The sequence below is a fragment of the Alosa sapidissima genome, chromosome 6 (assembly GCF_018492685.1).
Source record: "Alosa sapidissima isolate fAloSap1 chromosome 6, fAloSap1.pri, whole genome shotgun sequence".
Lineage (NCBI taxonomy): Eukaryota > Metazoa > Chordata > Actinopteri > Clupeiformes > Clupeidae > Alosa > Alosa sapidissima.
Window position 1 is genome coordinate 17,417,081 of NC_055962.1, and position 22,235 is coordinate 17,439,315.

General features: G+C 46.0%; 50 non-coding genes across 50 annotated transcripts; all 50 read left to right on the forward strand.

The window, feature by feature from the left end:
• The first annotated feature begins 286 nt into the window (after nucleotides 1-286).
• On the forward strand, nucleotides 287-360 carry trnat-agu. The gene has a single exon. It is a non-coding gene; the product is annotated as a tRNA-Thr (tRNA).
• Nucleotides 361-665: 305 nt separating this feature from the next.
• Nucleotides 666-739, forward strand: trnat-agu. The gene has a single exon. It is a non-coding gene; the product is annotated as a tRNA-Thr (tRNA).
• Nucleotides 740-1,044: 305 nt separating this feature from the next.
• On the forward strand, nucleotides 1,045-1,118 carry trnat-agu. Its single transcript has one exon. It is a non-coding gene; the product is annotated as a tRNA-Thr (tRNA).
• A 305-nt stretch (nucleotides 1,119-1,423) lies between these two features.
• trnat-agu lies at nucleotides 1,424-1,497 on the forward strand. Its single transcript has one exon. It is a non-coding gene; the product is annotated as a tRNA-Thr (tRNA).
• Nucleotides 1,498-1,876: 379 nt separating this feature from the next.
• trnat-agu lies at nucleotides 1,877-1,950 on the forward strand. Its single transcript has one exon. It is a non-coding gene; the product is annotated as a tRNA-Thr (tRNA).
• Nucleotides 1,951-2,255: 305 nt separating this feature from the next.
• Nucleotides 2,256-2,329, forward strand: trnat-agu. The gene has a single exon. It is a non-coding gene; the product is annotated as a tRNA-Thr (tRNA).
• A 305-nt stretch (nucleotides 2,330-2,634) lies between these two features.
• On the forward strand, nucleotides 2,635-2,708 carry trnat-agu. The gene has a single exon. It is a non-coding gene; the product is annotated as a tRNA-Thr (tRNA).
• A 379-nt stretch (nucleotides 2,709-3,087) lies between these two features.
• Nucleotides 3,088-3,161, forward strand: trnat-agu. The gene has a single exon. It is a non-coding gene; the product is annotated as a tRNA-Thr (tRNA).
• Nucleotides 3,162-3,466: 305 nt separating this feature from the next.
• On the forward strand, nucleotides 3,467-3,540 carry trnat-agu. The gene has a single exon. It is a non-coding gene; the product is annotated as a tRNA-Thr (tRNA).
• A 305-nt stretch (nucleotides 3,541-3,845) lies between these two features.
• On the forward strand, nucleotides 3,846-3,919 carry trnat-agu. Its single transcript has one exon. It is a non-coding gene; the product is annotated as a tRNA-Thr (tRNA).
• Nucleotides 3,920-4,224: 305 nt separating this feature from the next.
• trnat-agu lies at nucleotides 4,225-4,298 on the forward strand. Its single transcript has one exon. It is a non-coding gene; the product is annotated as a tRNA-Thr (tRNA).
• A 379-nt stretch (nucleotides 4,299-4,677) lies between these two features.
• Nucleotides 4,678-4,751, forward strand: trnat-agu. The gene has a single exon. It is a non-coding gene; the product is annotated as a tRNA-Thr (tRNA).
• Nucleotides 4,752-5,056: 305 nt separating this feature from the next.
• Nucleotides 5,057-5,130, forward strand: trnat-agu. The gene has a single exon. It is a non-coding gene; the product is annotated as a tRNA-Thr (tRNA).
• A 305-nt stretch (nucleotides 5,131-5,435) lies between these two features.
• Nucleotides 5,436-5,509, forward strand: trnat-agu. The gene has a single exon. It is a non-coding gene; the product is annotated as a tRNA-Thr (tRNA).
• A 305-nt stretch (nucleotides 5,510-5,814) lies between these two features.
• Nucleotides 5,815-5,888, forward strand: trnat-agu. The gene has a single exon. It is a non-coding gene; the product is annotated as a tRNA-Thr (tRNA).
• Nucleotides 5,889-6,646: 758 nt separating this feature from the next.
• Nucleotides 6,647-6,720, forward strand: trnat-agu. Its single transcript has one exon. It is a non-coding gene; the product is annotated as a tRNA-Thr (tRNA).
• A 379-nt stretch (nucleotides 6,721-7,099) lies between these two features.
• trnat-agu lies at nucleotides 7,100-7,173 on the forward strand. Its single transcript has one exon. It is a non-coding gene; the product is annotated as a tRNA-Thr (tRNA).
• A 305-nt stretch (nucleotides 7,174-7,478) lies between these two features.
• Nucleotides 7,479-7,552, forward strand: trnat-agu. Its single transcript has one exon. It is a non-coding gene; the product is annotated as a tRNA-Thr (tRNA).
• A 305-nt stretch (nucleotides 7,553-7,857) lies between these two features.
• On the forward strand, nucleotides 7,858-7,931 carry trnat-agu. The gene has a single exon. It is a non-coding gene; the product is annotated as a tRNA-Thr (tRNA).
• Nucleotides 7,932-8,236: 305 nt separating this feature from the next.
• Nucleotides 8,237-8,310, forward strand: trnat-agu. Its single transcript has one exon. It is a non-coding gene; the product is annotated as a tRNA-Thr (tRNA).
• Nucleotides 8,311-8,689: 379 nt separating this feature from the next.
• Nucleotides 8,690-8,763, forward strand: trnat-agu. Its single transcript has one exon. It is a non-coding gene; the product is annotated as a tRNA-Thr (tRNA).
• Nucleotides 8,764-9,068: 305 nt separating this feature from the next.
• trnat-agu lies at nucleotides 9,069-9,142 on the forward strand. Its single transcript has one exon. It is a non-coding gene; the product is annotated as a tRNA-Thr (tRNA).
• Nucleotides 9,143-9,447: 305 nt separating this feature from the next.
• On the forward strand, nucleotides 9,448-9,521 carry trnat-agu. Its single transcript has one exon. It is a non-coding gene; the product is annotated as a tRNA-Thr (tRNA).
• A 379-nt stretch (nucleotides 9,522-9,900) lies between these two features.
• Nucleotides 9,901-9,974, forward strand: trnat-agu. Its single transcript has one exon. It is a non-coding gene; the product is annotated as a tRNA-Thr (tRNA).
• Nucleotides 9,975-10,279: 305 nt separating this feature from the next.
• trnat-agu lies at nucleotides 10,280-10,353 on the forward strand. Its single transcript has one exon. It is a non-coding gene; the product is annotated as a tRNA-Thr (tRNA).
• A 305-nt stretch (nucleotides 10,354-10,658) lies between these two features.
• trnat-agu lies at nucleotides 10,659-10,732 on the forward strand. The gene has a single exon. It is a non-coding gene; the product is annotated as a tRNA-Thr (tRNA).
• Nucleotides 10,733-11,111: 379 nt separating this feature from the next.
• trnat-agu lies at nucleotides 11,112-11,185 on the forward strand. The gene has a single exon. It is a non-coding gene; the product is annotated as a tRNA-Thr (tRNA).
• A 305-nt stretch (nucleotides 11,186-11,490) lies between these two features.
• trnat-agu lies at nucleotides 11,491-11,564 on the forward strand. Its single transcript has one exon. It is a non-coding gene; the product is annotated as a tRNA-Thr (tRNA).
• Nucleotides 11,565-11,869: 305 nt separating this feature from the next.
• Nucleotides 11,870-11,943, forward strand: trnat-agu. Its single transcript has one exon. It is a non-coding gene; the product is annotated as a tRNA-Thr (tRNA).
• Nucleotides 11,944-12,248: 305 nt separating this feature from the next.
• trnat-agu lies at nucleotides 12,249-12,322 on the forward strand. The gene has a single exon. It is a non-coding gene; the product is annotated as a tRNA-Thr (tRNA).
• Nucleotides 12,323-12,701: 379 nt separating this feature from the next.
• On the forward strand, nucleotides 12,702-12,775 carry trnat-agu. The gene has a single exon. It is a non-coding gene; the product is annotated as a tRNA-Thr (tRNA).
• A 305-nt stretch (nucleotides 12,776-13,080) lies between these two features.
• trnat-agu lies at nucleotides 13,081-13,154 on the forward strand. The gene has a single exon. It is a non-coding gene; the product is annotated as a tRNA-Thr (tRNA).
• A 379-nt stretch (nucleotides 13,155-13,533) lies between these two features.
• Nucleotides 13,534-13,607, forward strand: trnat-agu. Its single transcript has one exon. It is a non-coding gene; the product is annotated as a tRNA-Thr (tRNA).
• Nucleotides 13,608-13,912: 305 nt separating this feature from the next.
• Nucleotides 13,913-13,986, forward strand: trnat-agu. Its single transcript has one exon. It is a non-coding gene; the product is annotated as a tRNA-Thr (tRNA).
• A 305-nt stretch (nucleotides 13,987-14,291) lies between these two features.
• On the forward strand, nucleotides 14,292-14,365 carry trnat-agu. Its single transcript has one exon. It is a non-coding gene; the product is annotated as a tRNA-Thr (tRNA).
• A 379-nt stretch (nucleotides 14,366-14,744) lies between these two features.
• On the forward strand, nucleotides 14,745-14,818 carry trnat-agu. The gene has a single exon. It is a non-coding gene; the product is annotated as a tRNA-Thr (tRNA).
• Nucleotides 14,819-15,123: 305 nt separating this feature from the next.
• trnat-agu lies at nucleotides 15,124-15,197 on the forward strand. Its single transcript has one exon. It is a non-coding gene; the product is annotated as a tRNA-Thr (tRNA).
• A 684-nt stretch (nucleotides 15,198-15,881) lies between these two features.
• trnat-agu lies at nucleotides 15,882-15,955 on the forward strand. Its single transcript has one exon. It is a non-coding gene; the product is annotated as a tRNA-Thr (tRNA).
• Nucleotides 15,956-16,260: 305 nt separating this feature from the next.
• Nucleotides 16,261-16,334, forward strand: trnat-agu. Its single transcript has one exon. It is a non-coding gene; the product is annotated as a tRNA-Thr (tRNA).
• Nucleotides 16,335-17,092: 758 nt separating this feature from the next.
• Nucleotides 17,093-17,166, forward strand: trnat-agu. The gene has a single exon. It is a non-coding gene; the product is annotated as a tRNA-Thr (tRNA).
• A 305-nt stretch (nucleotides 17,167-17,471) lies between these two features.
• Nucleotides 17,472-17,545, forward strand: trnat-agu. The gene has a single exon. It is a non-coding gene; the product is annotated as a tRNA-Thr (tRNA).
• Nucleotides 17,546-17,924: 379 nt separating this feature from the next.
• trnat-agu lies at nucleotides 17,925-17,998 on the forward strand. Its single transcript has one exon. It is a non-coding gene; the product is annotated as a tRNA-Thr (tRNA).
• Nucleotides 17,999-18,303: 305 nt separating this feature from the next.
• trnat-agu lies at nucleotides 18,304-18,377 on the forward strand. Its single transcript has one exon. It is a non-coding gene; the product is annotated as a tRNA-Thr (tRNA).
• Nucleotides 18,378-18,682: 305 nt separating this feature from the next.
• trnat-agu lies at nucleotides 18,683-18,756 on the forward strand. Its single transcript has one exon. It is a non-coding gene; the product is annotated as a tRNA-Thr (tRNA).
• A 305-nt stretch (nucleotides 18,757-19,061) lies between these two features.
• On the forward strand, nucleotides 19,062-19,135 carry trnat-agu. The gene has a single exon. It is a non-coding gene; the product is annotated as a tRNA-Thr (tRNA).
• Nucleotides 19,136-19,514: 379 nt separating this feature from the next.
• Nucleotides 19,515-19,588, forward strand: trnat-agu. The gene has a single exon. It is a non-coding gene; the product is annotated as a tRNA-Thr (tRNA).
• A 305-nt stretch (nucleotides 19,589-19,893) lies between these two features.
• Nucleotides 19,894-19,967, forward strand: trnat-agu. The gene has a single exon. It is a non-coding gene; the product is annotated as a tRNA-Thr (tRNA).
• Nucleotides 19,968-20,272: 305 nt separating this feature from the next.
• trnat-agu lies at nucleotides 20,273-20,346 on the forward strand. The gene has a single exon. It is a non-coding gene; the product is annotated as a tRNA-Thr (tRNA).
• Nucleotides 20,347-20,725: 379 nt separating this feature from the next.
• On the forward strand, nucleotides 20,726-20,799 carry trnat-agu. The gene has a single exon. It is a non-coding gene; the product is annotated as a tRNA-Thr (tRNA).
• Nucleotides 20,800-21,936: 1,137 nt separating this feature from the next.
• Nucleotides 21,937-22,010, forward strand: trnat-agu. The gene has a single exon. It is a non-coding gene; the product is annotated as a tRNA-Thr (tRNA).
• Nucleotides 22,011-22,235: the final 225 nt, after the last annotated feature.

Sequence of the window (22,235 nt, forward strand, 5' to 3'; positions counted from 1 at the left end):
GTACGCAAAACACTAACACCTCTCTGTGTTCCGCCAGCATTTTATTTAGACAATGAAATACCGTGACAACACGCACACACTAACAAACCAAAGCGAAGCTGCTTAAATACGTAGTGCACGCACATCTCTGCCTTTAGCCTACACCCTCATAAACGTCTCGTCCCCAGTGATCAATGAAGATGACTCAGTGAATGAGGTAGCCTAGGTTAAAAATTTGAGGTTCAAACATGCTAAGACGTATCAAGCTCGTCCAGCTCAGTGAGCTTCCGCTCTAATGCATGTCAGTGGCGCTGTGGCTTAGTTGGTTAAAGCGCCTGTCTAGTAAACAGGAGATCCTGGGTTCGAATCCCAGCAGTGCCTTATGTTGGACAAGATGGACCATCCTAAAAGGAGGATGACGTCAAACACAAACTCTTGAAAGTTGCATCCGTACCGCTTGAGAAAAAGTACGCAAAACATTCTCACCTCTTTATGCACCGTCAGGATTTTCTCTTGACAATGACATACCCAGACTGCACATACGTGCTCACAAACCAGACGTGACCTGATTCACTGAGGATGACTCAGTGAATGAGGTAGACTAGCTTGTAAATTTGAGATTTACACATGCTAAGAAGTTTCAAGCTCGTCCAGCTCAGTGAGCTTCCGCTCAAACGCATGTCAGTGGCGCTGTGGCTTAGTTGGTTAAAGCGCCTGTCTAGTAAACAGGAGATCCTGGGTTCGAATCCCAGCAGTGCCTTATGTTGGACAAGATGGACCATCCTAAAAGGAGGATGACGTCAAACACAAACTCTTGAAAGTTGCATCCGTACCGCTTGAGAAAAAGTACGCAAAACATTCTCACCTCTTTATGCACCGTCAGGATTTTCTCTTGACAATGACATACCCAGACTGCACATACGTGCTCACAAACCAGACGTGACCTGATTCACTGAGGATGACTCAGTGAATGAGGTAGACTAGCTTGTAAATTTGAGATTTACACATGCTAAGAAGTTTCAAGCTCGTCCAGCTCAGTGAGCTTCCGCTCAAACGCATGTCAGTGGCGCTGTGGCTTAGTTGGTTAAAGCGCCTGTCTAGTAAACAGGAGATCCTGGGTTCGAATCCCAGCAGTGCCTTATGTTGGACAAGATGGACCATCCTAAAAGGAGGATGACGTCAAACACAAACTCTTGAAAGTTGCATCCGTACCGCTTGAGAAAAAGTACGCAAAACATTCTCACCTCTTTATGCACCGTCAGGATTTTCTCTTGACAATGACATACCCAGACTGCACATACGTGCTCACAAACCAGACGTGACCTGATTCACTGAGGATGACTCAGTGAATGAGGTAGACTAGCTTGTAAATTTGAGATTTACACATGCTAAGAAGTTTCAAGCTCGTCCAGCTCAGTGAGCTTCCGCTCAAACGCATGTCAGTGGCGCTGTGGCTTAGTTGGTTAAAGCGCCTGTCTAGTAAACAGGAGATCCTGGGTTCGAATCCCAGCAGTGCCTTATGTTGGACAAGTTGGACCATCCGAAAAGGAGGATGATGCCAAACGCAGCCTCTTGCGTGTTGAAAGTTGCATCCGTACCGTTTGAAAAAAAGTACGCAAAACACTAACACCTCTCTGTGTTCCGCCAGCATTTTATTTAGACAATGAAATACCGTGACAACACGCACACACTAACAAACCAAAGCGAAGCTGCTTAAATACGTAGTGCACGCACATCTCTGCCTTTAGCCTACACCCTCATAAACGTCTCGTCCCCAGTGATCAATGAAGATGACTCAGTGAATGAGGTAGCCTAGGTTAAAAATTTGAGGTTCAAACATGCTAAGACGTATCAAGCTCGTCCAGCTCAGTGAGCTTCCGCTCTAATGCATGTCAGTGGCGCTGTGGCTTAGTTGGTTAAAGCGCCTGTCTAGTAAACAGGAGATCCTGGGTTCGAATCCCAGCAGTGCCTTATGTTGGACAAGATGGACCATCCTAAAAGGAGGATGACGTCAAACACAAACTCTTGAAAGTTGCATCCGTACCGCTTGAGAAAAAGTACGCAAAACATTCTCACCTCTTTATGCACCGTCAGGATTTTCTCTTGACAATGACATACCCAGACTGCACATACGTGCTCACAAACCAGACGTGACCTGATTCACTGAGGATGACTCAGTGAATGAGGTAGACTAGCTTGTAAATTTGAGATTTACACATGCTAAGAAGTTTCAAGCTCGTCCAGCTCAGTGAGCTTCCGCTCAAACGCATGTCAGTGGCGCTGTGGCTTAGTTGGTTAAAGCGCCTGTCTAGTAAACAGGAGATCCTGGGTTCGAATCCCAGCAGTGCCTTATGTTGGACAAGATGGACCATCCTAAAAGGAGGATGACGTCAAACACAAACTCTTGAAAGTTGCATCCGTACCGCTTGAGAAAAAGTACGCAAAACATTCTCACCTCTTTATGCACCGTCAGGATTTTCTCTTGACAATGACATACCCAGACTGCACATACGTGCTCACAAACCAGACGTGACCTGATTCACTGAGGATGACTCAGTGAATGAGGTAGACTAGCTTGTAAATTTGAGATTTACACATGCTAAGAAGTTTCAAGCTCGTCCAGCTCAGTGAGCTTCCGCTCAAACGCATGTCAGTGGCGCTGTGGCTTAGTTGGTTAAAGCGCCTGTCTAGTAAACAGGAGATCCTGGGTTCGAATCCCAGCAGTGCCTTATGTTGGACAAGTTGGACCATCCGAAAAGGAGGATGATGCCAAACGCAGCCTCTTGCGTGTTGAAAGTTGCATCCGTACCGTTTGAAAAAAAGTACGCAAAACACTAACACCTCTCTGTGTTCCGCCAGCATTTTATTTAGACAATGAAATACCGTGACAACACGCACACACTAACAAACCAAAGCGAAGCTGCTTAAATACGTAGTGCACGCACATCTCTGCCTTTAGCCTACACCCTCATAAACGTCTCGTCCCCAGTGATCAATGAAGATGACTCAGTGAATGAGGTAGCCTAGGTTAAAAATTTGAGGTTCAAACATGCTAAGACGTATCAAGCTCGTCCAGCTCAGTGAGCTTCCGCTCTAATGCATGTCAGTGGCGCTGTGGCTTAGTTGGTTAAAGCGCCTGTCTAGTAAACAGGAGATCCTGGGTTCGAATCCCAGCAGTGCCTTATGTTGGACAAGATGGACCATCCTAAAAGGAGGATGACGTCAAACACAAACTCTTGAAAGTTGCATCCGTACCGCTTGAGAAAAAGTACGCAAAACATTCTCACCTCTTTATGCACCGTCAGGATTTTCTCTTGACAATGACATACCCAGACTGCACATACGTGCTCACAAACCAGACGTGACCTGATTCACTGAGGATGACTCAGTGAATGAGGTAGACTAGCTTGTAAATTTGAGATTTACACATGCTAAGAAGTTTCAAGCTCGTCCAGCTCAGTGAGCTTCCGCTCAAACGCATGTCAGTGGCGCTGTGGCTTAGTTGGTTAAAGCGCCTGTCTAGTAAACAGGAGATCCTGGGTTCGAATCCCAGCAGTGCCTTATGTTGGACAAGATGGACCATCCTAAAAGGAGGATGACGTCAAACACAAACTCTTGAAAGTTGCATCCGTACCGCTTGAGAAAAAGTACGCAAAACATTCTCACCTCTTTATGCACCGTCAGGATTTTCTCTTGACAATGACATACCCAGACTGCACATACGTGCTCACAAACCAGACGTGACCTGATTCACTGAGGATGACTCAGTGAATGAGGTAGACTAGCTTGTAAATTTGAGATTTACACATGCTAAGAAGTTTCAAGCTCGTCCAGCTCAGTGAGCTTCCGCTCAAACGCATGTCAGTGGCGCTGTGGCTTAGTTGGTTAAAGCGCCTGTCTAGTAAACAGGAGATCCTGGGTTCGAATCCCAGCAGTGCCTTATGTTGGACAAGATGGACCATCCTAAAAGGAGGATGACGTCAAACACAAACTCTTGAAAGTTGCATCCGTACCGCTTGAGAAAAAGTACGCAAAACATTCTCACCTCTTTATGCACCGTCAGGATTTTCTCTTGACAATGACATACCCAGACTGCACATACGTGCTCACAAACCAGACGTGACCTGATTCACTGAGGATGACTCAGTGAATGAGGTAGACTAGCTTGTAAATTTGAGATTTACACATGCTAAGAAGTTTCAAGCTCGTCCAGCTCAGTGAGCTTCCGCTCAAACGCATGTCAGTGGCGCTGTGGCTTAGTTGGTTAAAGCGCCTGTCTAGTAAACAGGAGATCCTGGGTTCGAATCCCAGCAGTGCCTTATGTTGGACAAGTTGGACCATCCGAAAAGGAGGATGATGCCAAACGCAGCCTCTTGCGTGTTGAAAGTTGCATCCGTACCGTTTGAAAAAAAGTACGCAAAACACTAACACCTCTCTGTGTTCCGCCAGCATTTTATTTAGACAATGAAATACCGTGACAACACGCACACACTAACAAACCAAAGCGAAGCTGCTTAAATACGTAGTGCACGCACATCTCTGCCTTTAGCCTACACCCTCATAAACGTCTCGTCCCCAGTGATCAATGAAGATGACTCAGTGAATGAGGTAGCCTAGGTTAAAAATTTGAGGTTCAAACATGCTAAGACGTATCAAGCTCGTCCAGCTCAGTGAGCTTCCGCTCTAATGCATGTCAGTGGCGCTGTGGCTTAGTTGGTTAAAGCGCCTGTCTAGTAAACAGGAGATCCTGGGTTCGAATCCCAGCAGTGCCTTATGTTGGACAAGATGGACCATCCTAAAAGGAGGATGACGTCAAACACAAACTCTTGAAAGTTGCATCCGTACCGCTTGAGAAAAAGTACGCAAAACATTCTCACCTCTTTATGCACCGTCAGGATTTTCTCTTGACAATGACATACCCAGACTGCACATACGTGCTCACAAACCAGACGTGACCTGATTCACTGAGGATGACTCAGTGAATGAGGTAGACTAGCTTGTAAATTTGAGATTTACACATGCTAAGAAGTTTCAAGCTCGTCCAGCTCAGTGAGCTTCCGCTCAAACGCATGTCAGTGGCGCTGTGGCTTAGTTGGTTAAAGCGCCTGTCTAGTAAACAGGAGATCCTGGGTTCGAATCCCAGCAGTGCCTTATGTTGGACAAGATGGACCATCCTAAAAGGAGGATGACGTCAAACACAAACTCTTGAAAGTTGCATCCGTACCGCTTGAGAAAAAGTACGCAAAACATTCTCACCTCTTTATGCACCGTCAGGATTTTCTCTTGACAATGACATACCCAGACTGCACATACGTGCTCACAAACCAGACGTGACCTGATTCACTGAGGATGACTCAGTGAATGAGGTAGACTAGCTTGTAAATTTGAGATTTACACATGCTAAGAAGTTTCAAGCTCGTCCAGCTCAGTGAGCTTCCGCTCAAACGCATGTCAGTGGCGCTGTGGCTTAGTTGGTTAAAGCGCCTGTCTAGTAAACAGGAGATCCTGGGTTCGAATCCCAGCAGTGCCTTATGTTGGACAAGATGGACCATCCTAAAAGGAGGATGACGTCAAACACAAACTCTTGAAAGTTGCATCCGTACCGCTTGAGAAAAAGTACGCAAAACATTCTCACCTCTTTATGCACCGTCAGGATTTTCTCTTGACAATGACATACCCAGACTGCACATACGTGCTCACAAACCAGACGTGACCTGATTCACTGAGGATGACTCAGTGAATGAGGTAGACTAGCTTGTAAATTTGAGATTTACACATGCTAAGAAGTTTCAAGCTCGTCCAGCTCAGTGAGCTTCCGCTCAAACGCATGTCAGTGGCGCTGTGGCTTAGTTGGTTAAAGCGCCTGTCTAGTAAACAGGAGATCCTGGGTTCGAATCCCAGCAGTGCCTTATGTTGGACAAGTTGGACCATCCGAAAAGGAGGATGATGCCAAACGCAGCCTCTTGCGTGTTGAAAGTTGCATCCGTACCGTTTGAAAAAAAGTACGCAAAACACTAACACCTCTCTGTGTTCCGCCAGCATTTTATTTAGACAATGAAATACCGTGACAACACGCACACACTAACAAACCAAAGCGAAGCTGCTTAAATACGTAGTGCACGCACATCTCTGCCTTTAGCCTACACCCTCATAAACGTCTCGTCCCCAGTGATCAATGAAGATGACTCAGTGAATGAGGTAGCCTAGGTTAAAAATTTGAGGTTCAAACATGCTAAGACGTATCAAGCTCGTCCAGCTCAGTGAGCTTCCGCTCTAATGCATGTCAGTGGCGCTGTGGCTTAGTTGGTTAAAGCGCCTGTATAGTAAACAGGAGATCCTGGGTTCGAATCCCAGCAGTGCCTTATGTTGGACAAGATGGACCATCCTAAAAGGAGGATGACGTCAAACACAAACTCTTGAAAGTTGCATCCGTACCGCTTGAGAAAAAGTACGCAAAACATTCTCACCTCTTTATGCACCGTCAGGATTTTCTCTTGACAATGACATACCCAGACTGCACATACGTGCTCACAAACCAGACGTGACCTGATTCACTGAGGATGACTCAGTGAATGAGGTAGACTAGCTTGTAAATTTGAGATTTACACATGCTAAGAAGTTTCAAGCTCGTCCAGCTCAGTGAGCTTCCGCTCAAACGCATGTCAGTGGCGCTGTGGCTTAGTTGGTTAAAGCGCCTGTCTAGTAAACAGGAGATCCTGGGTTCGAATCCCAGCAGTGCCTTATGTTGGACAAGTTGGACCATCCGAAAAGGAGGATGATGCCAAACGCAGCCTCTTGCGTGTTGAAAGTTGCATCCGTACCGTTTGAAAAAAAGTACGCAAAACACTAACACCTCTCTGTGTTCCGCCAGCATTTTATTTAGACAATGAAATACCGTGACAACACGCACACACTAACAAACCAAAGCGAAGCTGCTTAAATACGTAGTGCACGCACATCTCTGCCTTTAGCCTACACCCTCATAAACGTCTCGTCCCCAGTGATCAATGAAGATGACTCAGTGAATGAGGTAGCCTAGGTTAAAAATTTGAGGTTCAAACATGCTAAGACGTATCAAGCTCGTCCAGCTCAGTGAGCTTCCGCTCTAATGCATGTCAGTGGCGCTGTGGCTTAGTTGGTTAAAGCGCCTGTCTAGTAAACAGGAGATCCTGGGTTCGAATCCCAGCAGTGCCTTATGTTGGACAAGATGGACCATCCTAAAAGGAGGATGACGTCAAACACAAACTCTTGAAAGTTGCATCCGTACCGCTTGAGAAAAAGTACGCAAAACATTCTCACCTCTTTATGCACCGTCAGGATTTTCTCTTGACAATGACATACCCAGACTGCACATACGTGCTCACAAACCAGACGTGACCTGATTCACTGAGGATGACTCAGTGAATGAGGTAGACTAGCTTGTAAATTTGAGATTTACACATGCTAAGAAGTTTCAAGCTCGTCCAGCTCAGTGAGCTTCCGCTCAAACGCATGTCAGTGGCGCTGTGGCTTAGTTGGTTAAAGCGCCTGTCTAGTAAACAGGAGATCCTGGGTTCGAATCCCAGCAGTGCCTTATGTTGGACAAGATGGACCATCCTAAAAGGAGGATGACGTCAAACACAAACTCTTGAAAGTTGCATCCGTACCGCTTGAGAAAAAGTACGCAAAACATTCTCACCTCTTTATGCACCGTCAGGATTTTCTCTTGACAATGACATACCCAGACTGCACATACGTGCTCACAAACCAGACGTGACCTGATTCACTGAGGATGACTCAGTGAATGAGGTAGACTAGCTTGTAAATTTGAGATTTACACATGCTAAGAAGTTTCAAGCTCGTCCAGCTCAGTGAGCTTCCGCTCAAACGCATGTCAGTGGCGCTGTGGCTTAGTTGGTTAAAGCGCCTGTCTAGTAAACAGGAGATCCTGGGTTCGAATCCCAGCAGTGCCTTATGTTGGACAAGATGGACCATCCTAAAAGGAGGATGACGTCAAACACAAACTCTTGAAAGTTGCATCCGTACCGCTTGAGAAAAAGTACGCAAAACATTCTCACCTCTTTATGCACCGTCAGGATTTTCTCTTGACAATGACATACCCAGACTGCACATACGTGCTCACAAACCAGACGTGACCTGATTCACTGAGGATGACTCAGTGAATGAGGTAGACTAGCTTGTAAATTTGAGATTTACACATGCTAAGAAGTTTCAAGCTCGTCCAGCTCAGTGAGCTTCCGCTCAAACGCATGTCAGTGGCGCTGTGGCTTAGTTGGTTAAAGCGCCTGTCTAGTAAACAGGAGATCCTGGGTTCGAATCCCAGCAGTGCCTTATGTTGGACAAGTTGGACCATCCGAAAAGGAGGATGATGCCAAACGCAGCCTCTTGCGTGTTGAAAGTTGCATCCGTACCGTTTGAAAAAAAGTACGCAAAACACTAACACCTCTCTGTGTTCCGCCAGCATTTTATTTAGACAATGAAATACCGTGACAACACGCACACACTAACAAACCAAAGCGAAGCTGCTTAAATACGTAGTGCACGCACATCTCTGCCTTTAGCCTACACCCTCATAAACGTCTCGTCCCCAGTGATCAATGAAGATGACTCAGTGAATGAGGTAGCCTAGGTTAAAAATTTGAGGTTCAAACATGCTAAGACGTATCAAGCTCGTCCAGCTCAGTGAGCTTCCGCTCTAATGCATGTCAGTGGCGCTGTGGCTTAGTTGGTTAAAGCGCCTGTCTAGTAAACAGGAGATCCTGGGTTCGAATCCCAGCAGTGCCTTATGTTGGACAAGATGGACCATCCTAAAAGGAGGATGACGTCAAACACAAACTCTTGAAAGTTGCATCCGTACCGCTTGAGAAAAAGTACGCAAAACATTCTCACCTCTTTATGCACCGTCAGGATTTTCTCTTGACAATGACATACCCAGACTGCACATACGTGCTCACAAACCAGACGTGACCTGATTCACTGAGGATGACTCAGTGAATGAGGTAGACTAGCTTGTAAATTTGAGATTTACACATGCTAAGAAGTTTCAAGCTCGTCCAGCTCAGTGAGCTTCCGCTCAAACGCATGTCAGTGGCGCTGTGGCTTAGTTGGTTAAAGCGCCTGTCTAGTAAACAGGAGATCCTGGGTTCGAATCCCAGCAGTGCCTTATGTTGGACAAGATGGACCATCCTAAAAGGAGGATGACGTCAAACACAAACTCTTGAAAGTTGCATCCGTACCGCTTGAGAAAAAGTACGCAAAACATTCTCACCTCTTTATGCACCGTCAGGATTTTCTCTTGACAATGACATACCCAGACTGCACATACGTGCTCACAAACCAGACGTGACCTGATTCACTGAGGATGACTCAGTGAATGAGGTAGACTAGCTTGTAAATTTGAGATTTACACATGCTAAGAAGTTTCAAGCTCGTCCAGCTCAGTGAGCTTCCGCTCAAACGCATGTCAGTGGCGCTGTGGCTTAGTTGGTTAAAGCGCCTGTCTAGTAAACAGGAGATCCTGGGTTCGAATCCCAGCAGTGCCTTATGTTGGACAAGTTGGACCATCCGAAAAGGAGGATGATGCCAAACGCAGCCTCTTGCGTGTTGAAAGTTGCATCCGTACCGTTTGAAAAAAAGTACGCAAAACACTAACACCTCTCTGTGTTCCGCCAGCATTTTATTTAGACAATGAAATACCGTGACAACACGCACACACTAACAAACCAAAGCGAAGCTGCTTAAATACGTAGTGCACGCACATCTCTGCCTTTAGCCTACACCCTCATAAACGTCTCGTCCCCAGTGATCAATGAAGATGACTCAGTGAATGAGGTAGCCTAGGTTAAAAATTTGAGGTTCAAACATGCTAAGACGTATCAAGCTCGTCCAGCTCAGTGAGCTTCCGCTCTAATGCATGTCAGTGGCGCTGTGGCTTAGTTGGTTAAAGCGCCTGTCTAGTAAACAGGAGATCCTGGGTTCGAATCCCAGCAGTGCCTTATGTTGGACAAGATGGACCATCCTAAAAGGAGGATGACGTCAAACACAAACTCTTGAAAGTTGCATCCGTACCGCTTGAGAAAAAGTACGCAAAACATTCTCACCTCTTTATGCACCGTCAGGATTTTCTCTTGACAATGACATACCCAGACTGCACATACGTGCTCACAAACCAGACGTGACCTGATTCACTGAGGATGACTCAGTGAATGAGGTAGACTAGCTTGTAAATTTGAGATTTACACATGCTAAGAAGTTTCAAGCTCGTCCAGCTCAGTGAGCTTCCGCTCAAACGCATGTCAGTGGCGCTGTGGCTTAGTTGGTTAAAGCGCCTGTCTAGTAAACAGGAGATCCTGGGTTCGAATCCCAGCAGTGCCTTATGTTGGACAAGATGGACCATCCTAAAAGGAGGATGACGTCAAACACAAACTCTTGAAAGTTGCATCCGTACCGCTTGAGAAAAAGTACGCAAAACATTCTCACCTCTTTATGCACCGTCAGGATTTTCTCTTGACAATGACATACCCAGACTGCACATACGTGCTCACAAACCAGACGTGACCTGATTCACTGAGGATGACTCAGTGAATGAGGTAGACTAGCTTGTAAATTTGAGATTTACACATGCTAAGAAGTTTCAAGCTCGTCCAGCTCAGTGAGCTTCCGCTCAAACGCATGTCAGTGGCGCTGTGGCTTAGTTGGTTAAAGCGCCTGTCTAGTAAACAGGAGATCCTGGGTTCGAATCCCAGCAGTGCCTTATGTTGGACAAGTTGGACCATCCGAAAAGGAGGATGATGCCAAACGCAGCCTCTTGCGTGTTGAAAGTTGCATCCGTACCGTTTGAAAAAAAGTACGCAAAACACTAACACCTCTCTGTGTTCCGCCAGCATTTTATTTAGACAATGAAATACCGTGACAACACGCACACACTAACAAACCAAAGCGAAGCTGCTTAAATACGTAGTGCACGCACATCTCTGCCTTTAGCCTACACCCTCATAAACGTCTCGTCCCCAGTGATCAATGAAGATGACTCAGTGAATGAGGTAGCCTAGGTTAAAAATTTGAGGTTCAAACATGCTAAGACGTATCAAGCTCGTCCAGCTCAGTGAGCTTCCGCTCTAATGCATGTCAGTGGCGCTGTGGCTTAGTTGGTTAAAGCGCCTGTCTAGTAAACAGGAGATCCTGGGTTCGAATCCCAGCAGTGCCTTATGTTGGACAAGATGGACCATCCTAAAAGGAGGATGACGTCAAACACAAACTCTTGAAAGTTGCATCCGTACCGCTTGAGAAAAAGTACGCAAAACATTCTCACCTCTTTATGCACCGTCAGGATTTTCTCTTGACAATGACATACCCAGACTGCACATACGTGCTCACAAACCAGACGTGACCTGATTCACTGAGGATGACTCAGTGAATGAGGTAGACTAGCTTGTAAATTTGAGATTTACACATGCTAAGAAGTTTCAAGCTCGTCCAGCTCAGTGAGCTTCCGCTCAAACGCATGTCAGTGGCGCTGTGGCTTAGTTGGTTAAAGCGCCTGTCTAGTAAACAGGAGATCCTGGGTTCGAATCCCAGCAGTGCCTTATGTTGGACAAGATGGACCATCCTAAAAGGAGGATGACGTCAAACACAAACTCTTGAAAGTTGCATCCGTACCGCTTGAGAAAAAGTACGCAAAACATTCTCACCTCTTTATGCACCGTCAGGATTTTCTCTTGACAATGACATACCCAGACTGCACATACGTGCTCACAAACCAGACGTGACCTGATTCACTGAGGATGACTCAGTGAATGAGGTAGACTAGCTTGTAAATTTGAGATTTACACATGCTAAGAAGTTTCAAGCTCGTCCAGCTCAGTGAGCTTCCGCTCAAACGCATGTCAGTGGCGCTGTGGCTTAGTTGGTTAAAGCGCCTGTCTAGTAAACAGGAGATCCTGGGTTCGAATCCCAGCAGTGCCTTATGTTGGACAAGATGGACCATCCTAAAAGGAGGATGACGTCAAACACAAACTCTTGAAAGTTGCATCCGTACCGCTTGAGAAAAAGTACGCAAAACATTCTCACCTCTTTATGCACCGTCAGGATTTTCTCTTGACAATGACATACCCAGACTGCACATACGTGCTCACAAACCAGACGTGACCTGATTCACTGAGGATGACTCAGTGAATGAGGTAGACTAGCTTGTAAATTTGAGATTTACACATGCTAAGAAGTTTCAAGCTCGTCCAGCTCAGTGAGCTTCCGCTCAAACGCATGTCAGTGGCGCTGTGGCTTAGTTGGTTAAAGCGCCTGTCTAGTAAACAGGAGATCCTGGGTTCGAATCCCAGCAGTGCCTTATGTTGGACAAGTTGGACCATCCGAAAAGGAGGATGATGCCAAACGCAGCCTCTTGCGTGTTGAAAGTTGCATCCGTACCGTTTGAAAAAAAGTACGCAAAACACTAACACCTCTCTGTGTTCCGCCAGCATTTTATTTAGACAATGAAATACCGTGACAACACGCACACACTAACAAACCAAAGCGAAGCTGCTTAAATACGTAGTGCACGCACATCTCTGCCTTTAGCCTACACCCTCATAAACGTCTCGTCCCCAGTGATCAATGAAGATGACTCAGTGAATGAGGTAGCCTAGGTTAAAAATTTGAGGTTCAAACATGCTAAGACGTATCAAGCTCGTCCAGCTCAGTGAGCTTCCGCTCTAATGCATGTCAGTGGCGCTGTGGCTTAGTTGGTTAAAGCGCCTGTCTAGTAAACAGGAGATCCTGGGTTCGAATCCCAGCAGTGCCTTATGTTGGACAAGATGGACCATCCTAAAAGGAGGATGACGTCAAACACAAACTCTTGAAAGTTGCATCCGTACCGCTTGAGAAAAAGTACGCAAAACATTCTCACCTCTTTATGCACCGTCAGGATTTTCTCTTGACAATGACATACCCAGACTGCACATACGTGCTCACAAACCAGACGTGACCTGATTCACTGAGGATGACTCAGTGAATGAGGTAGACTAGCTTGTAAATTTGAGATTTACACATGCTAAGAAGTTTCAAGCTCGTCCAGCTCAGTGAGCTTCCGCTCAAACGCATGTCAGTGGCGCTGTGGCTTAGTTGGTTAAAGCGCCTGTCTAGTAAACAGGAGATCCTGGGTTCGAATCCCAGCAGTGCCTTATGTTGGACAAGTTGGACCATCCGAAAAGGAGGATGATGCCAAACGCAGCCTCTTGCGTGTTGAAAGTTGCATCCGTACCGTTTGAAAAAAAGTACGCAAAACACTAACACCTCTCTGTGTTCCGCCAGCATTTTATTTAGACAATGAAATACCGTGACAACACGCACACACTAACAAACCAAAGCGAAGCTGCTTAAATACGTAGTGCACGCACATCTCTGCCTTTAGCCTACACCCTCATAAACGTCTCGTCCCCAGTGATCAATGAAGATGACTCAGTGAATGAGGTAGCCTAGGTTAAAAATTTGAGGTTCAAACATGCTAAGACGTATCAAGCTCGTCCAGCTCAGTGAGCTTCCGCTCTAATGCATGTCAGTGGCGCTGTGGCTTAGTTGGTTAAAGCGCCTGTCTAGTAAACAGGAGATCCTGGGTTCGAATCCCAGCAGTGCCTTATGTTGGACAAGATGGACCATCCTAAAAGGAGGATGACGTCAAACACAAACTCTTGAAAGTTGCATCCGTACCGCTTGAGAAAAAGTACGCAAAACATTCTCACCTCTTTATGCACCGTCAGGATTTTCTCTTGACAATGACATACCCAGACTGCACATACGTGCTCACAAACCAGACGTGACCTGATTCACTGAGGATGACTCAGTGAATGAGGTAGACTAGCTTGTAAATTTGAGATTTACACATGCTAAGAAGTTTCAAGCTCGTCCAGCTCAGTGAGCTTCCGCTCAAACGCATGTCAGTGGCGCTGTGGCTTAGTTGGTTAAAGCGCCTGTCTAGTAAACAGGAGATCCTGGGTTCGAATCCCAGCAGTGCCTTATGTTGGACAAGATGGACCATCCTAAAAGGAGGATGACGTCAAACACAAACTCTTGAAAGTTGCATCCGTACCGCTTGAGAAAAAGTACGCAAAACATTCTCACCTCTTTATGCACCGTCAGGATTTTCTCTTGACAATGACATACCCAGACTGCACATACGTGCTCACAAACCAGACGTGACCTGATTCACTGAGGATGACTCAGTGAATGAGGTAGACTAGCTTGTAAATTTGAGATTTACACATGCTAAGAAGTTTCAAGCTCGTCCAGCTCAGTGAGCTTCCGCTCAAACGCATGTCAGTGGCGCTGTGGCTTAGTTGGTTAAAGCGCCTGTCTAGTAAACAGGAGATCCTGGGTTCGAATCCCAGCAGTGCCTTATGTTGGACAAGTTGGACCATCCGAAAAGGAGGATGATGCCAAACGCAGCCTCTTGCGTGTTGAAAGTTGCATCCGTACCGTTTGAAAAAAAGTACGCAAAACACTAACACCTCTCTGTGTTCCGCCAGCATTTTATTTAGACAATGAAATACCGTGACAACACGCACACACTAACAAACCAAAGCGAAGCTGCTTAAATACGTAGTGCACGCACATCTCTGCCTTTAGCCTACACCCTCATAAACGTCTCGTCCCCAGTGATCAATGAAGATGACTCAGTGAATGAGGTAGCCTAGGTTAAAAATTTGAGGTTCAAACATGCTAAGACGTATCAAGCTCGTCCAGCTCAGTGAGCTTCCGCTCTAATGCATGTCAGTGGCGCTGTGGCTTAGTTGGTTAAAGCGCCTGTCTAGTAAACAGGAGATCCTGGGTTCGAATCCCAGCAGTGCCTTATGTTGGACAAGATGGACCATCCTAAAAGGAGGATGACGTCAAACACAAACTCTTGAAAGTTGCATCCGTACCGCTTGAGAAAAAGTACGCAAAACATTCTCACCTCTTTATGCACCGTCAGGATTTTCTCTTGACAATGACATACCCAGACTGCACATACGTGCTCACAAACCAGACGTGACCTGATTCACTGAGGATGACTCAGTGAATGAGGTAGACTAGCTTGTAAATTTGAGATTTACACATGCTAAGAAGTTTCAAGCTCGTCCAGCTCAGTGAGCTTCCGCTCAAACGCATGTCAGTGGCGCTGTGGCTTAGTTGGTTAAAGCGCCTGTCTAGTAAACAGGAGATCCTGGGTTCGAATCCCAGCAGTGCCTTATGTTGGACAAGATGGACCATCCTAAAAGGAGGATGACGTCAAACACAAACTCTTGAAAGTTGCATCCGTACCGCTTGAGAAAAAGTACGCAAAACATTCTCACCTCTTTATGCACCGTCAGGATTTTCTCTTGACAATGACATACCCAGACTGCACATACGTGCTCACAAACCAGACGTGACCTGATTCACTGAGGATGACTCAGTGAATGAGGTAGACTAGCTTGTAAATTTGAGATTTACACATGCTAAGAAGTTTCAAGCTCGTCCAGCTCAGTGAGCTTCCGCTCAAACGAATGTCAGTGGCGCTGTGGCTTAGTTGGTTAATGCGCCTGTCTAGTAAACAGGAGATCCTGGGTTCGAATCCCAGCAGTGCCTTATGTTGGACAAGATGGACCATCCTAAAAGGAGGATGACGTCAAACACAAACTCTTGAAAGTTGCATCCGTACCGCTTGAGAAAAAGTACGCAAAACATTCTCACCTCTTTATGCACCGTCAGGAATTTCTCTTGACAATGACATACCCAGACTGCACATACGTGCTCACAAACCAGACGTGACCTGATTCACTGAGGATGACTCAGTGAATGAGGTAGACTAGCTTGTAAATTTGAGATTTACACATGCTAAGAAGTTTCAAGCTCGTCCAGCTCAGTGAGCTTCCGCTCAAACGCATGTCAGTGGCGCTGTGGCTTAGTTGGTTAAAGCGCCTGTCTAGTAAACAGGAGATCCTGGGTTCGAATCCCAGCAGTGCCTTATGTTGGACAAGATGGACCATCCTAAAAGGAGGATGACGTCAAACACAAACTCTTGAAAGTTGCATCCGTACCGCTTGAGAAAAAGTACGCAAAACATTCTCACCTCTTTATGCACCGTCAGGATTTTCTCTTGACAATGACATACCCAGACTGCACATACGTGCTCACAAACCAGACGTGACCTGATTCACTGAGGATGACTCAGTGAATGAGGTAGACTAGCTTGTAAATTTGAGATTTACACATGCTAAGAAGTTTCAAGCTCGTCCAGCTCAGTGATCTTCCGCTCAAACGCATGTCAGTGGCGCTGTGGCTTAGTTGGTTAAAGCGCCTGTCTAGTAAACAGGAGATCCTGGGTTCGAATCCCAGCAGTGCCTTATGTTGGACAAGTTGGACCATCCGAAAAGGAGGATGATGCCAAACGCAGCCTCTTGCGTGTTGAAAGTTGCTTCCGTACCGTTTGAAAAAAAGTACGCAAAACACTAACACCTCTCTGTGTTCCGCCAGCATTTTATTTAGACAATGAAATACCGTGACAACACGCACACACTAACAAACCAAAGCGAAGCTGCTTAAATACGTAGTGCACGCACATCTCTGCCTTTAGCCTACACCCTCATAAACGTCTCGTCCCCAGTGATCAATGAAGATGACTCAGTGAATGAGGTAGCCTAGGTTAAAAATTTGAGGTTCAAACATGCTAAGACGTATCAAGCTCGTCCAGCTCAGTGAGCTTCCGCTCTAATGCATGTCAGTGGCGCTGTGGCTTAGTTGGTTAAAGCGCCTGTCTAGTAAACAGGAGATCCTGGGTTCGAATCCCAGCAGTGCTTTATGTTGGACAAGATGGACCATCCTAAAAGGAGGATGACGTCAAACACAAACTCTTGAAAGTTGCATCCGTACCGCTTGAGAAAAAGTACGCAAAACATTCTCACCTCTTTATGCACCGTCAGGATTTTCTCTTGACAATGACATACCCAGACTGCACATACGTGCTCACAAACCAGACGTGACCTGATTCACTGAGGATGACTCAGTGAATGAGGTAGACTAGCTTGTAAATTTGAGATTTACACATGCTAAGAAGTTTCAAGCTCGTCCAGCTCAGTGAGCTTCCGCTCAAACGCATGTCAGTGGCGCTGTGGCTTAGTTGGTTAAAGCGCCTGTCTAGTAAACAGGAGATCCTGGGTTCGAATCCCAGCAGTGCCTTATGTTGGACAAGATGGACCATCCTAAAAGGAGGATGACGTCAAACACAAACTCTTGAAAGTTGCATCCGTACCGCTTGAGAAAAAGTACGCAAAACATTCTCACCTCTTTATGCACCGTCAGGATTTTCTCTTGACAATGACATACCCAGACTGCACATACGTGCTCACAAACCAGACGTGACCTGATTCACTGAGGATGACTCAGTGAATGAGGTAGACTAGCTTGTAAATTTGAGATTTACACATGCTAAGAAGTTTCAAGCTCGTCCAGCTCAGTGATCTTCCGCTCAAACGCATGTCAGTGGCGCTGTGGCTTAGTTGGTTAAAGCGCCTGTCTAGTAAACAGGAGATCCTGGGTTCGAATCCCAGCAGTGCCTTATGTTGGACAAGTTGGACCATCCGAAAAGGAGGATGATGCCAAACGCAGCCTCTTGCGTGTTGAAAGTTGCATCCGTACCGTTTGAAAAAAAGTACGCAAAACACTAACACCTCTCTGTGTTCCGCCAGCATTTTATTTAGACAATGAAATACCGTGACAACACGCACACACTAACAAACCAAAGCGAAGCTGCTTAAATACGTAGTGCACGCACATCTCTGCCTTTAGCCTACACCCTCATAAACGTCTCGTCCCCAGTGATCAATGAAGATGACTCAGTGAATGAGGTAGCCTAGGTTAAAAATTTGAGGTTCAAACATGCTAAGACGTATCAAGCTCGTCCAGCTCAGTGAGCTTCCGCTCTAATGCATGTCAGTGGCGCTGTGGCTTAGTTGGTTAAAGCGCCTGTCTAGTAAACAGGAGATCCTGGGTTCGAATCCCAGCAGTGCCTTATGTTGGACAAGATGGACCATCCTAAAAGGAGGATGACGTCAAACACAAACTCTTGAAAGTTGCATCCGTACCGCTTGAGAAAAAGTACGCAAAACATTCTCACCTCTTTATGCACCGTCAGGATTTTCTCTTGACAATGACATACCCAGACTGCACATACGTGCTCACAAACCAGACGTGACCTGATTCACTGAGGATGACTCAGTGAATGAGGTAGACTAGCTTGTAAATTTGAGATTTACACATGCTAAGAAGTTTCAAGCTCGTCCAGCTCAGTGAGCTTCCGCTCAAACGCATGTCAGTGGCGCTGTGGCTTAGTTGGTTAAAGCGCCTGTCTAGTAAACAGGAGATCCTGGGTTCGAATCCCAGCAGTGCCTTATGTTGGACAAGATGGACCATCCTAAAAGGAGGATGACGTCAAACACAAACTCTTGAAAGTTGCATCCGTACCGCTTGAGAAAAAGTACGCAAAACATTCTCACCTCTTTATGCACCGTCAGGATTTTCTCTTGACAATGACATACCCAGACTGCACATACGTGCTCACAAACCAGACGTGACCTGATTCACTGAGGATGACTCAGTGAATGAGGTAGACTAGCTTGTAAATTTGAGATTTACACATGCTAAGAAGTTTCAAGCTCGTCCAGCTCAGTGAGCTTCCGCTCAAACGCATGTCAGTGGCGCTGTGGCTTAGTTGGTTAAAGCGCCTGTCTAGTAAACAGGAGATCCTGGGTTCGAATCCCAGCAGTGCCTTATGTTGGACAAGTTGGACCATCCGAAAAGGAGGATGACGTCAAACACAAACTCTTGAAAGTTGCATCCGTACCGCTTGAGAAAAAGTACGCAAAACATTCTCACCTCTTTATGCACCGTCAGGATTTTCTCTTGACAATGACATACCCAGACTGCACATACGTGCTCACAAACCAGACGTGACCTGATTCACTGAGGATGACTCAGTGAATGAGGTAGACTAGCTTGTAAATTTGAGATTTACACATGCTAAGAAGTTTCAAGCTCGTCCAGCTCAGTGAGCTTCCGCTCAAACGCATGTCAGTGGCGCTGTGGCTTAGTTGGTTAAAGCGCCTGTCTAGTAAACAGGAGATCCTGGGTTCGAATCCCAGCAGTGCCTTATGTTGGACAAGTTGGACCATCCGAAAAGGAGGATGATGCCAAACGCAGCCTCTTGCGTGTTGAAAGTTGCATCCGTACCGTTTGAAAAAAAGTACGCAAAACACTAACACCTCTCTGTGTTCCGCCAGCATTTTATTTAGACAATGAAATACCGTGACAACACGCACACACTAACAAACCAAAGCGAAGCTGCTTAAATACGTAGTGCACGCACATCTCTGCCTTTAGCCTACACCCTCATAAACGTCTCGTCCCCAGTGATCAATGAAGATGACTCAGTGAATGAGGTAGCCTAGGTTAAAAATTTGAGGTTCAAACATGCTAAGACGTATCAAGCTCGTCCAGCTCAGTGAGCTTCCGCTCTAATGCATGTCAGTGGCGCTGTGGCTTAGTTGGTTAAAGCGCCTGTCTAGTAAACAGGAGATCCTGGGTTCGAATCCCAGCAGTGCCTTATGTTGGACAAGATGGACCATCCTAAAAGGAGGATGACGTCAAACACAAACTCTTGAAAGTTGCATCCGTACCGCTTGAGAAAAAGTACGCAAAACATTCTCACCTCTTTATGCACCGTCAGGATTTTCTCTTGACAATGACATACCCAGACTGCACATACGTGCTCACAAACCAGACGTGACCTGATTCACTGAGGATGACTCAGTGAATGAGGTAGACTAGCTTGTAAATTTGAGATTTACACATGCTAAGAAGTTTCAAGCTCGTCCAGCTCAGTGAGCTTCCGCTCAAACGCATGTCAGTGGCGCTGTGGCTTAGTTGGTTAAAGCGCCTGTCTAGTAAACAGGAGATCCTGGGTTCGAATCCCAGCAGTGCCTTATGTTGGACAAGTTGGACCATCCGAAAAGGAGGATGACGTCAAACACAAACTCTTGAAAGTTGCATCCGTACCGCTTGAGAAAAAGTACGCAAAACATTCTCACCTCTTTATGCACCGTCAGGATTTTCTCTTGACAATGACATACCCAGACTGCACATACGTGCTCACAAACCAGACGTGACCTGATTCACTGAGGATGACTCAGTGAATGAGGTAGACTAGCTTGTAAATTTGAGATTTACACATGCTAAGAAGTTTCAAGCTCGTCCAGCTCAGTGAGCTTCCGCTCAAACGCATGTCAGTGGCGCTGTGGCTTAGTTGGTTAAAGCGCCTGTCTAGTAAACAGGAGATCCTGGGTTCGAATCCCAGCAGTGCCTTATGTTGGACAAGTTGGACCATCCGAAAAGGAGGATGATGCCAAACGCAGCCTCTTGCGTGTTGAAAGTTGCATCCGTACCGTTTGAAAAAAAGTACGCAAAACACTAACACCTCTCTGTGTTCCGCCAGCATTTTATTTAGACAATGAAATACCGTGACAACACGCACACACTAACAAACCAAAGCGAAGCTGCTTAAATACGTAGTGCACGCACATCTCTGCCTTTAGCCTACACCCTCATAAACGTCTCGTCCCCAGTGATCAATGAAGATGACTCAGTGAATGAGGTAGCCTAGGTTAAAAATTTGAGGTTCAAACATGCTAAGACGTATCAAGCTCGTCCAGCTCAGTGAGCTTCCGCTCTAATGCATGTCAGTGGCGCTGTGGCTTAGTTGGTTAAAGCGCCTGTCTAGTAAACAGGAGATCCTGGGTTCGAATCCCAGCAGTGCCTTATGTTGGACAAGATGGACCATCCTAAAAGGAGGATGACGTCAAACACAAACTCTTGAAAGTTGCATCCGTACCGCTTGAGAAAAAGTACGCAAAACATTCTCACCTCTTTATGCACCGTCAGGATTTTCTCTTGACAATGACATACCCAGACTGCACATACGTGCTCACAAACCAGACGTGACCTGATTCACTGAGGATGACTCAGTGAATGAGGTAGACTAGCTTGTAAATTTGAGATTTACACATGCTAAGAAGTTTCAAGCTCGTCCAGCTCAGTGAGCTTCCGCTCAAACGCATGTCAGTGGCGCTGTGGCTTAGTTGGTTAAAGCGCCTGTCTAGTAAACAGGAGATCGTGGGTTCGAATCCCAGCAGTGCCTTATGTTGGACAAGATGGACCATCCGAAAAGGAGGATGATGCCAAACGCAACCTCTTGCGTGTTGAAAGTTGCTTCCGTACCGTTTGAAAAAAAGTACGCAAAACACTAACACCTCTCTGTGTTCCGCCAGCATTTTATTTAGACAATGAAATACCGTGACAACACGCACACACTAACAAACCAAAGCGAAGCTGCTTAAATACGTAGTGCACGCACATCTCTGCCTTTAGCCTACACCCTCATAAACGTCTCATCCCCAGTGATCAATGAAGATGACTCAGTGAATGAGGTAGCCTAGGTTAAAAATTTGAGGTTCAAACATGCTAAGACGTATCAAGCTCGTCCAGCTCAGTGAGCTTCCGCTCTAATGCATGTCAGTGGCGCTGTGGCTTAGTTGGTTAAAGCGCCTGTCTAGTAAACAGGAGATCCTGGGTTCGAATCCCAGCAGTGCTTTATGTTGGACAAGATGGACCATCCTAAAAGGAGGATGACGTCAAACACAAACTCTTGAAAGTTGCATCCGTACCGCTTGAGAAAAAGTACGCAAAACATTCTCACCTCTTTATGCACCGTCAGGATTTTCTCTTGACAATGACATACCCAGACTGCACATACGTGCTCACAAACCAGACGTGACCTGATTCACTGAGGATGACTCAGTGAATGAGGTAGACTAGCTTGTAAATTTGAGATTTACACATGCTAAGAAGTTTCAAGCTCGTCCAGCTCAGTGAGCTTCCGCTCAAACGCATGTCAGTGGCGCTGTGGCTTAGTTGGTTAAAGCGCCTGTCTAGTAAACAGGAGATCCTGGGTTCGAATCCCAGCAGTGCCTTATGTTGGACAAGATGGACCATCCTAAAAGGAGGATGACGTCAAACACAAACTCTTGAAAGTTGCATCCGTACCGCTTGAGAAAAAGTACGCAAAACATTCTCACCTCTTTATGCACCGTCAGGATTTTCTCTTGACAATGACATACCCAGACTGCACATACGTGCTCACAAACCAGACGTGACCTGATTCACTGAGGATGACTCAGTGAATGAGGTAGACTAGC